This window comes from Oncorhynchus nerka, linkage group LG19 (assembly GCF_034236695.1).
Source record: "Oncorhynchus nerka isolate Pitt River linkage group LG19, Oner_Uvic_2.0, whole genome shotgun sequence".
Lineage (NCBI taxonomy): Eukaryota > Metazoa > Chordata > Actinopteri > Salmoniformes > Salmonidae > Oncorhynchus > Oncorhynchus nerka.
The window spans coordinates 16,489,935-16,502,568 of NC_088414.1; positions in this window are offsets into that span (position 1 = coordinate 16,489,935).

The following is a 12,634-nucleotide window of genomic DNA, read 5'->3' on the forward strand; positions in this document are numbered from 1 at the left end:
GTAGTACTGTTTAAACTAGATGATACACTGTGGACAATTGTCATCAAGTTGCAACCTTGAAATACAGAAATAAACACTTTTCCATAAACAAGGTCTATATTCATGTTTGATACACTCTGTATGTAAACATTTTTGCAATACTGTTTAAACTAGATGATAGGAACACTGTGGACAATTTTCAGCAAGTTGCAACCTTGAAATACAGAAATAAACACTTTTCCATAAACAAGGTCTATATTCATGTTTGATGCACTCTGTAAGTCACATTTTTGCAGTACTGTTTAAACTAGATGATAGGAACACTGTGGACAATTTTCAGCAAGTTGCAACCTTGAAATACAGAAATAAACACTTTTCCATAAACAAGGTCTAAATCATGTTTGATGCACTCTGTAAAGTACATTTTTTGCATGAGTGTTTAAACTAGATTATAGGAACACTGTGGACAATTTTCAGCAAGTTGCAACCTTGAAATACAGAAATAGACACTTTTCTATAAACAAGGTCTAAATCATGTTTGATGCACTCTGTAAAGTAACATTTTTGCAAGAGTGTTTAAACTAGATGATAGGAACACTCTGGACAATTTTCAGCAAGTTGCAACCTTGAAATACAGAAATAAACACTTTTCCATAAACAAGGTCTAAATCATGTTTGATGCACTCTGTAAGTAAACCTTTTTGCCAGTACTGTTTAATCTAGATGATAGGAACACTGTGGACAATTGTCATCAAAGTTGCAACCTTGAAATAAGGAAATAAACACTTTTCCATAAACAAGGTCTAAATCATGTTTGATGCACTCTGTATGTAAACATTTTTGCCAGTACTGTTTAATCTAGATGATAGGAACACTGTGGACAAATTTCAGCAAGTTGTAACCTTGAAATACAGAAATAAACACTTTTCCATAAACAAGGTCTATATTCATGTTTGATGCACTCTCTAAGTTACATTTTTGCAGTACTGTTTAAACTAGATGATAGGAACACTGTGGACAATTTTCAGCAAGTTGCAACCTTGAAATACAGAAATAAACACTTTTCCATAAACAAGGTCTAAATCATGTTTGATGCACTCTGTAACATTTTTGCAGTACTGTTTAAACTAGATGATACACTGTGGACAATTGTCATCAAGTTGCAACCTTGAAATACAGAAATAAACACTTTTCCATAAACAAGGTCTATATTCATGTTTGATGCACTCTGTAAGTTACATTTTTGCAGTACTGTTTAAACTAGATGATAGGAACACTGTGGACAATTTTCAGCAAGTTGCAACCTTGAAATACAGAAATAAACACTTTTCCATAAACAAGGTCTAAATCATGTTTGATGCACTCTGTAAGTTACATTTTTTGCATGAGTGTTTAAACTAGATGATAGGAACACTGTGGACAATTTTCAGCAAGTTGCAACCTTGAAATACAGAAATAAACACTTTTCCATAAACAAGGTCTAAATCATGTTTGATGCACTCTGTAAAGTAACATTTTTGCAAGAGTGTTTAAACTAGATGATAGGAACACTGTGGACAATTTTCAGCAAGTTGCAACCTTGAAATACAGAAATAAACACTTTTCCATAAACAAGGTCTAAATCATGTTTGATGCACTCTGTATAAACACCAGTACTGTTTAATCTAGATGATAGGAACACTGTGGACAATTGTCATCAAAGTTGCAACCTTGAAATAAGGAAATAAACACTTTTCCATAAACAAGGTCTAAATCATGTTTGATGCACTCTGTATGTAAACATTTTTGCCAGTACTGTTTAATCTAGATGATAGGAACACTGTGGACAAATTTCAGCAAGTTGTAACCTTGAAATACAGAAATAAACACTTTTCCATAAACAAGGTCTATATTCATGTTTGATGCACTCTCTAAGTTACATTTTTGCAGTACTGTTTAAACTAGATGATAGGAACACTGTGGACAATTTTCAGCAAGTTGCAACCTTGAAATACAGAAATAAACACTTTTCCATAAAAAAGGTCTAAATCATGTTTGATGCACTCTGTAACATTTTTGCAGTACTGTTTAAACTAGATGATACACTGTGGACAATTGTCATCAAGTTGCAACCTTGAAATACAGAAATAAACACTTTTCCATAAACAAGGTCTATATTCATGTTTGATGCACTCTGTAAGTTACATTTTTGCAGTACTGTTTAAACTAGATGATAGGAACACTGTGGACAATTTTCAGCAAGTTGCAACCTTGAAATACAGAAATAAACACTTTTCCATAAACAAGGTCTAAATCATGTTTGATGCACTCTGTAAGTTACATTTTTGCAGTACTGTTTTAACTAGATGATAGGAACACTGTGGACCATTTTCAGCAAGTTGCAACCTTGAAATAGAGAAATAAACACTTTTCCATAAACAAGGTCTAAATCATGTTTGATGCACTCTGTAACATTTTTGCAGTACTGTTTAAACTAGATGATACACTGTGGACAATTGTCATCAAGTTGCAACCTTGAAATACAGAAATAAACACTTTTCCATGAACAAGGTCTAAATCATGTTTGATGCACTCTGTAAGTAAACATTTTTGCCAGTACTGTTTCATCTAGATGATAGGAACACTGTGGACAATTTTCAGCAAGTTGCAACCTTGGAATACAGAAATAAACACTTTTCCATAAACAAGGTCTATATTCATGTTTCATGCACTCTGTAAGTTACATTTTTGCAGTACTGTTTAAACTAGATGATAGGAACACTGTGGACAATTTTCAGCAAGTTGCAACCTTGAAATACAGAAATAAACACTTTTCCAAAAACAAGGTCTAAATAATGTTTGATGCACTCTGTAAGTACACATTTTTGCCAGTACTGTTTAATCTAGATGATAGGAACACTGTGGACAATTTTCAGCAAGTTGCAACCTTGAAATACAGAAATAAACACTTTTCCATAAACAAGGTCTAAATCATGTTTGATGCACTCTGTAACATTTTTGCAGTACTGTTTAAACTAGATGATACACTGTGGACAATTGTCATCAAGTTCCAACCTTGGAATACAGAAATAAACACTTTTCCATAAACAAGGTCTATATTCATGTTTGATGCACTCTGTAAGTTACATTTTTGCAGTACTGTTTTAACTAGATGATAGGAACACTGTGGAAAATTTTCAGCAAATTGCAACCTTGAAATAGAGAAATAAACACTTTTCCATGAACAAGGTCTAAATCATGTTTGATGCACTCTGTAAGTAAACATTTTTGCCAGTACTGTTTCATCTAGATGATAGGAACACTGTGGACAATTTTCAGCAAGTTGCAACCTTGGAATACAGAAATAAACACTTTTCCATAAACAAGGTCTATATTCATGTTTCATGCACTCTGTAAGTTACATTTTTGCAGTACTGTTTAAACTAGATGATAGGAACACTGTGGACAATTTTCAGCAAGTTGCAACCTTGAAATACAGAAATAAACACTTTTCCAAAAACAAGGTCTAAATAATGTTTGATGCACTCTGTAAGTACACATTTTTGCCAGTACTGTTTAATCTAGATGATAGGAACACTGTGGACAATTTTCAGCAAGTTGCAACCTTGAAATACAGAAATAAACACTTTTCCATAAACAAGGTCTATATTCATGTTTGATGCACTCTGTAAGTTACATTTTTGCAGTACTGTTTTAACTAGATGATAGGAACACTGTGGACAATTTTCAGCAAGTTGCAACCTTGAAATACAGAAATAAACACTTTTCCATAAACAAGGTCTAAATCATGTTTGATGCACTCTGTAACATTTTTGCAGTACTGTTTAAACTAGATGATACACTGTGGACAATTGTCATCAAGTTGCAACCTTGAAATACAGAAATAAACACTTTTCCATAAACAAGGTCTATATTCATGTTTCATGCACTCTGTAAGTTACATTTTTGCAGTACTGTTTAAACTAGATGATATGAACACTGTGGACAATTTTCAGCAAGTTGCAACCTTGAAATACAGAAATAAACACTTTTCCAAAAACAAGGTCTAAATAATGTTTGATGCACTCTGTAAGTAAACATTTTTGCCAGTACTGTTTAATCTAGATGATAGGAACACTGTGGACAATTTTCAGCAAGTTGCAACCTTGAAATACAGAAATAAACACTTTTCCATAAACAAGGTCTAAATCATGTTTGATGCACTCTGTAACATTTTTGTAGTACTGTTTAAACTAGATGATACACTGTGGACAATTGTCATCAAGTTGCAACCTTGAAATACAGAAATAAACACTTTTCCATAAACAAGGTCTATATTCATGTTTGATGCACTCTGTATGTAAACATTTTTGCAGTACTGTTTAAACTAGATGATAGGAACACTGTGGACAATTTTCAGCAAGTTGCAACCTTGAAATACAGAAATAAACACTTTTCCATAAACAAGGTCTATATTCATGTTTGATGCACTCTGTAAGTTACATTTTTGCAGTACTGTTTAAACTAGATGATTGGAACACTGTGGACAATTTTCAGCAAGTTGCAACCTTGAAATACAGAAATAAACACTTTTCCATAAACAAGGTCTAAATCATGTTTGATGCACTCTGTAAAGTACATTTTTTGCATGAGTGTTTAAACTAGATTATAGGAACACTGTGGACAATTTTCAGCAAGTTGCAACCTTGAAATACAGAAATAAACACTTTTCTATAAACAAGGTCTAAATCATGTTTGATGCACTCTGTAAAGTAACATTTTTGCAAGAGTGTTTAAACTAGATGATAGGAACACTGTGGACAATTTTCAGCAAGTTGCAACCTTGAAATACAGAAATAAACACTTTTCCAAAAACAAGGTCTAAATAATGTTTGATGCACTCTGTAAGTACACATTTTTGCCAGTACTGTTTAATCTAGATGATAGGAACACTGTGGACAATTTTCAGCAAGTTGCAACCTTGAAATACAGAAATAAACACTTTTCCATAAACAAGGTCTATATTCATGTTTGATGCACTCTGTAAGTTACATTTTTGCAGTACTGTTTTAACTAGATGATAGGAACACTGTGGAAAATTTTCAGCAAATTGCAACCTTGAAATACAGAAATAAACACTTTTCTATAAACAAGGTCTAAATCATGTTTGATGCACTCTGTAAAGTAACATTTTTGCAAGAGTGTTTAAACTAGATGATAGGAACACTCTGGACAATTTTCAGCAAGTTGCAACCTTGAAATACAGAAATAAACACTTTTCCATAAACAAGGTCTAAATCATGTTTGATGCACTCTGTAACATTTTTGTAGTACTGTTTAAACTAGATGATACACTGTGGACAATTGTCATCAAGTTGCAACCTTGAAATACAGAAATAAACACTTTTCCATAAACAAGGTCAATATTCATGTTTGATGCACTCTGTATGTAAACATTTTTGCAGTACTGTTTAAACTAGATGATAGGAACACTGTGGACAATTTTCAGCAAGTTGCAACCTTGAAATACAGAAATAAACACTTTTCCATAAACAAGGTCTATATTCATGTTTGATGCACTCTGTAAGTTACATTTTTTGCAGTACTGTTTAAACTAGATGATTGGAACACTGTGGACAATTTTCAGCAAGTTGCAACCTTGAAATACAGAAATAAACACTTTTCCATAAACAAGGTCTAAATCATGTTTGATGCACTCTGTAAAGTAAATTTTTGCATGAGTGTTTAAACTAGATGATAGGAACACTGTGGACAATTTTCAGCAAGTTGCAACCTTGAAATACAGAAATAAACACTTTTCTATAAACAAGGTCTAAATCATGTTTGATGCACTCTGTAAAGTAACATTTTTGCAAGAGTGTTTAAACTAGATGATAGGAACACTGTGGACAATTGTCATCAAAGTTGCAACCTTGAAATAGAGAAATAAACACTTTTCCATAAACAAGGTCTAAATCATGTTTGATGCACTCTGTATGTAAACATTTTTGCCAGTACTGTTTAATCTAGATGATAGGAACACTGTGGACAATTTTCAGCAAGTTGCAACCTTGAAATACAGAAATAAACACTTTTCCATAAACAAGGTCTAAATCATGTTTGATGCACTCTGTATGTAAACATTTTTGCCAGTACTGTTTAATCTAGATGATAGGAACACTGTGGACAATTTTCAGCAAGTTGCAACCTTGAAATACAGAAATAAACACTTTTCCAAAAACAAGGTCTAAATAATGTTTGATGCACTCTGTAAGTAAACATTTTTGCCAGTACTGTTTAATCTAGATGATAGGAACACTGTGGACAATTTTCAGCAAGTTGCAACCTTGAAATACAGAAATAAACACTTTTCCATAAACAAGGTCTATATTCATGTTTGATGCACTCTGTAAGTTACATTTTTTGCAGTACTGTTTAAACTAGATGATTGGAACACTGTGGACAATTTTCAGCAAGTTGCAACCTTGAAATACAGAAATAAACACTTTTCCATAAACAAGGTCTAAATCATGTTTGATGCACTCTGTAAAGTACATTTTTGCATGAGTGTTTAAACTAGATGATAGGAACACTGTGGACAATTTTCAGCAAGTTGCAACCTTGAAATACAGAAATAAACACTTTTCCATAAACAAGGTCTAAATCATGTTTGATGCACTCTGTAAAGTAACATTTTTGCAAGAGTGTTTAAACTAGATGATAGGAACACTGTGGACAATTTTCAGCAAGTTGCAACCTTGAAATACAGAAATAAACACTTTTCCAAAAACAAGGTCTAAATAATGTTTGATGCACTCTGTAAGTAACATTTTTGCCAGTACTGTTTAATCTAGATGATAGGAACACTGTGGACAATTTTCAGCAAGTTGCAACCTTGAAATACAGAAATAAACACTTTTCCATAAACAAGGTCTATATTCATGTTTGATGCACTCTGTAAGTTACATTTTTGCAGTACTGTTTTAACTAGATGATAGGAACACTGTGGACTGTGGAAATTTTCAGCAAATTGCAACCTTGAAATACAGAAATAAACACTTTTCTATAAACAAGGTCTAAATCATGTTTGATGCACTCTGTAAAGTAACATTTTTGCAAGAGTGTTTAAACTAGATGATAGGAACACTCTGGACAATTTTCAGCAAGTTGCAACCTTGAAATACAGAAATAAACACTTTTCCATAAACAAGGTCTAAATCATGTTTGATGCACTCTGTAACATTTTTGTAGTACTGTTTAAACTAGATGATACACTGTGGACAATTGTCATCAAGTTGCAACCTTGAAATACAGAAATAAACACTTTTCCATAAACAAGGTCAATATTCATGTTTGATGCACTCTGTATGTAAACATTTTTGCAGTACTGTTTAAACTAGATGATAGGAACACTGTGGACAATTTTCAGCAAGTTGCAACCTTGAAATACAGAAATAAACACTTTTCCATAAACAAGGTCTATATTCATGTTTGATGCACTCTGTAAATTTTTTTTGCAGTACTGTTTAAACTAGATGATTGGAACACTGTGGACAATTTTCAGCAAGTTGCAACCTTGAAATACAGAAATAAACACTTTTCCATAAACAAGGTCTAAATCATGTTTGATGCACTCTGTAAAGTACATTTTTTGCATGAGTGTTTAAACTAGATTATAGGAACACTGTGGACAATTTTCAGCAAGTTGCAACCTTGAAATACAGAAATAAACACTTTTCTATAAACAAGGTCTAAATCATGTTTGATGCACTCTGTAAAGTAACATTTTTGCAAGAGTGTTTAAACTAGATGATAGGAACACTGTGGACAATTGTCATCAAAGTTGCAACCTTGAAATAAGGAAATAAACACTTTTCCATAAACAAGGTCTAAATCATGTTTGATGCACTCTGTATGTAAACATTTTTGCCAGTACTGTTTAATCTAGATGATAGGAACACTGTGGACAAATTTCAGCAAGTTGCAACCTTGAAATACAGAAATAAACACTTTTCCATAAACAAGGTCTAAATCATGTTTGATGCACTCTGTATGTAAACATTTTTGCCAGTACTGTTTAATCTAGATGATAGGAACACTGTGGACAATTTTCAGCAAGATTAGCAACCAGCAAGTTGCAAAAATACAGAAATAAACACTTTTCCATAAAACAAGGTCTAAATAATGTTTGATGCACTCTGTAAGTAAACATTTTTGCCAGTACTGTTTAATCTAGATGATAGGAACACTGTGGACAATTTTCAGCAAGTTGCAACCTTGAAATACAGAAATAAACACTTTTCCATAAACAAGGTCTAAATCATGTTTGATGCACTCTGTAACATTTTTGTAGTACTGTTTAAACTAGATGATACACTGTGGACAATTGTCATCAAGTTGCAACCTTGAAATACAGAAATAAACACTTTTCCATAAACAAGGTCTATATTCATGTTTGATGCACTCTGTATGTAAACATTTTTGCAGTACTGTTTAAACTAGATGATAGGAACACTGTGGACAATTTTCAGCAAGTTGCAACCTTGAAATACAGAAATAAACACTTTTCCATAAACAAGGTCTATATTCATGTTTGATGCACTCTGTAAGTTACATTTTTTGCAGTACTGTTTAAACTAGATGATTGGAACACTGTGGACAATTTTCAGCAAGTTGCAACCTTGAAATACAGAAATAAACACTTTTCCATAAACAAGGTCTAAATCATGTTTGATGCACTCTGTAAAGTACATTTTTTGCATGAGTGTTTAAACTAGATTATAGGAACACTGTGGACAATTTTCAGCAAGTTGCAACCTTGAAATACAGAAATAAACACTTTTCTATAAACAAGGTCTAAATCATGTTTGATGCACTCTGTAAAGTAACATTTTTGCAAGAGTGTTTAAACTAGATGATAGGAACACTGTGGACAATTGTCATCAAAGTTGCAACCTTGAAATAAGGAAATAAACACTTTTCCATAAACAAGGTCTAAATCATGTTTGATGCACTCTGTATGTAAACATTTTTGCCAGTACTGTTTAATCTAGATGATAGGAACACTGTGGACAAATTTCAGCAAGTTGCAACCTTGAAATACAGAAATAAACACTTTTCCATAAACAAGGTCTAAATCATGTTTGATGCACTCTGTATGTAATGTTAGGGGTCAAGGGGAACTAGGTGTGTGGAAAATTACTGATTGAGAACAGGGGAAGTGCACAAAGTTTGATATCTGTTCAAATATGTTATTGTTGACTATGTATGTTCCTGAGGCAAAGGGCAAAAGGCTAGTAATCAGTTTTTAAGACACACTAGTTGCTGAGGAATCAGGACCATGCGGGATGTGGAATTCAACTCGAGATAAGGCCAACAGATGGAGAAGACAATGCTGGGAGGGGGGGCCACAGAGACCCACCCCGAAGTCCATCCGATTATAGACCTCAAACATTTCCACACCTTTGAGGGTCCTAGATTTAGGCAGGGCCATGACAATACCAGTAAGAGGAACCTACAGAGTTACGGACTAACAGAGAATAATGTCCATCTTAAACATGCAAGAAGATAACTAACACATTGTCGGAAGGTATAAATATGTGCTTGTATATTGTCTTTGCAGCTGTATGACCCAGTGGGTAAATAAACTTTGTTTGAGTTTTACTCTGTTCAGAACCTAACACCGCAGACGGAGGATTTGATTCAGCAACACATATTTGTTCTATTATTGCCATCTCAATCTTGATTGTAAACTGCACAACTGAAACATCTTTACATAACCTTTTGAGAATTCTGTGGGGTGGGAATATGTCTCATCCATACCATTTCTATGGTTGTTATGGGCAATGTCAAGAGTTGATCAAAACAGTGGTACTGAATGCTTGCACTAACTTAAAAACTTGACAGAAACACACTTAATTTGTCTCTTCATTAAAAATCCAGGTAGAATAAATATAAAGATTAAATTGGGAATTGTTAACTCCACTACAATTACATTTATCAAATATGCAGCTAAGTGTTAAAGAGTTCATGAATGGTTAATGTAATACTGTAGACACGGATAAGAAAACTTTAACCAACAAGCACATTTATTAAAGTGAACCCAAAGTGTGTCTAGGACAGGTTTGGAGGCAGCCACTGCAACACGCCTGGGCTTGGGCTTGGTCCCTTCCCGGAACCCATTCCTTAAAAGGATGGGAAAAGAAAATAAGACATCTGTACATTACATAGAAGACTCAAATAGTAACTTTATTGCTCACCTACGCTATATGGCAACTTTTCATTCAGTCACAAAGAGTCTTTATCAGGTTGTGGTGTTATTTGTACCCAGCCCTGTGGAAGTCTGTTGGATGCATGTACAGTACTGCTGAACAAACTAAATAATAGAGGGCAATAAGCAAACATAGCAGAATAAATGGTTTTATATGGAACCTAGTTCACAACTGATGGCAGAGTGAAAGCTCGCCTCTGTAAAAACATTTAGATTCACTCAACTAATTTTGTTCAGATATTTATTTTATGTCAAACTAATTTCAGCTGGCATTATTTCCAAGCAACAGCTTTAACGGAGCACAGGCTGATAGTGGCTTATTGGGCTACACAACCAGGAGCAAAGAATGATTCACATATAGCAGAGTAGTGTTGCACGATTTTTCGATATACTAGAACATGAAAAACGGTTTGGTACTAGACTTTGTTACTTTCGGTATATCTTTCAAATGTGTCTCACGTCATAAGGATTGAGAGGATCAATGTCGAGTAAATTTGTCTGAATGTTCAAGGGGGCAGTAGTAAGCTAACCAGGCTACTTTGCACATGCAGCTGACAAAGTGCAAGCTTACTCTCTAGGGTAAAGGGGGCAGCATTCGGAATTTTGGATGAAAAGCACGCCCAAATAACTGCCTGCTACTCGGGCCCAGAAGATATGATATGCATGTAACTGGTAGATTTGGATAGACAACACTCTAAGTTTCCAAAACTGTCACCACTTTATTTTAAGAACATAAAATGTCAGAATAATTAGTAGAGGGAATGATTTATTTCAGCTTTTCCATAAACAAGGTCTATATTCATGTTTGATTGCACTCTGTAAGTTACATTTTTGCAGGACTGTTTTAACTAGATGATAGGAACACTGTGGACAAATTTCAGCAAGTTGCAACCTTGAAATACAGAAATAAACACTTTTCCATAAACAAGGTCTAAATCATGTTTGATGCACTCTGTAAAGTACATTTTTTGCATGAGTGTTTAAACTAGATTATAGGAACACTGTGGACAAATTTCAGCAAGTTGCAACCTTGAAATACAGAAATAAACACTTTTCCATAAACAAGGTCTAAATCATGTTTGATGCACTCTGTAACATTTTTGCAGTACTGTTTAAACTAGATGATACACTGTGGACAATTGTCATCAAGTTGCAACCTTGAAATACAGAAATAAACACTTTTCCATAAACAAGGTCTATATTCATGTTTGATGCACTCTGTAAGTTACATTTTTGCAGTACTGTTTAAACTAGATGATAGGAACACTGTGGACAATTTTCAGCAAGTTGCAACCTTGAAATACAGAAATAAACACTTTTCCATAAACAAGGTCTAAATCATGTTTGATGCACTCTGTATGTAAACATTTTTGCCAGTACTGTTTAATCTAGATGATAGGAACACTGTGGACAATTTTCAGCAAGTTGCAACCTTGAAATACAGAAATAAACACTTTTCCATAAAAAAGGTCTAAATCATGTTTGATGTACTCTGTAACATTTTTGCAGTACTGTTTAAACTAGATGATACACTATGGACAATTGTCATCAAGTTGCAACCTTGAAATACAGAAATAAACACTTTTCCATAAACAAGGTCTAAATCATGTTTGATGCACTCTGTATGTAAACATTTTTGCCAGTACTGTTTAATCTAGATGATAGGAACACTGTGGACAATTTTCAGCAAGTTGCAACCTTGAAATATAGAAATAAACACTTTTCCATGAAAACGGTCTAAATCATGTTTGCCGTACTTTTTCATAAACAAGGTCTAAAATCATGTTTGATGCACCTCCGTAAGTAATTTTGTTTGCTCACCCCAGGGACCCCCAGCCAGTCCATATATTTGAACTATTTCCACCCTAGCACACACATGATTATACTTGTCAATCAAGCCCTGGGGCTACAATAAAATTGCAAAACATCTGTGGGTCCAGGAGACAAGGTCTGAAAACCACTGTTTGGATTCTAGCTTCAAATATATTAATTCATGTTACCATACTATAACATCTTGATTAATTACATGTATAAGGAATGTTAGGGGTCAAGGGGAACTAGGTGTGTGGAAAATTACTGATTGAGAACAGGGGAAGTGCACAAAGTTTGATATCTGTTCAAATATGTTATTGTTGAATATGTATGTTCCTGAGGCAAAGGGCAAAAGGCTAGTAATCAGTTTTTAAGACACACCAGTTGCTGAGGAATCAGGACCATGCGGGATGTGGAATTCAACTCGAGATAAGGCCAACAGATGGAGAAGACAATGCTGGGAGGGGGGGCCACAGAGACCCACCCCGAAGTCCATCCGATTATAGACCTCAAACATTTCCACACCTTTGAGGGTCCTAGATTTAGGCAGGGCCATGACAATACCAGTAAGAGGAACCTACAGAGTTACGGACT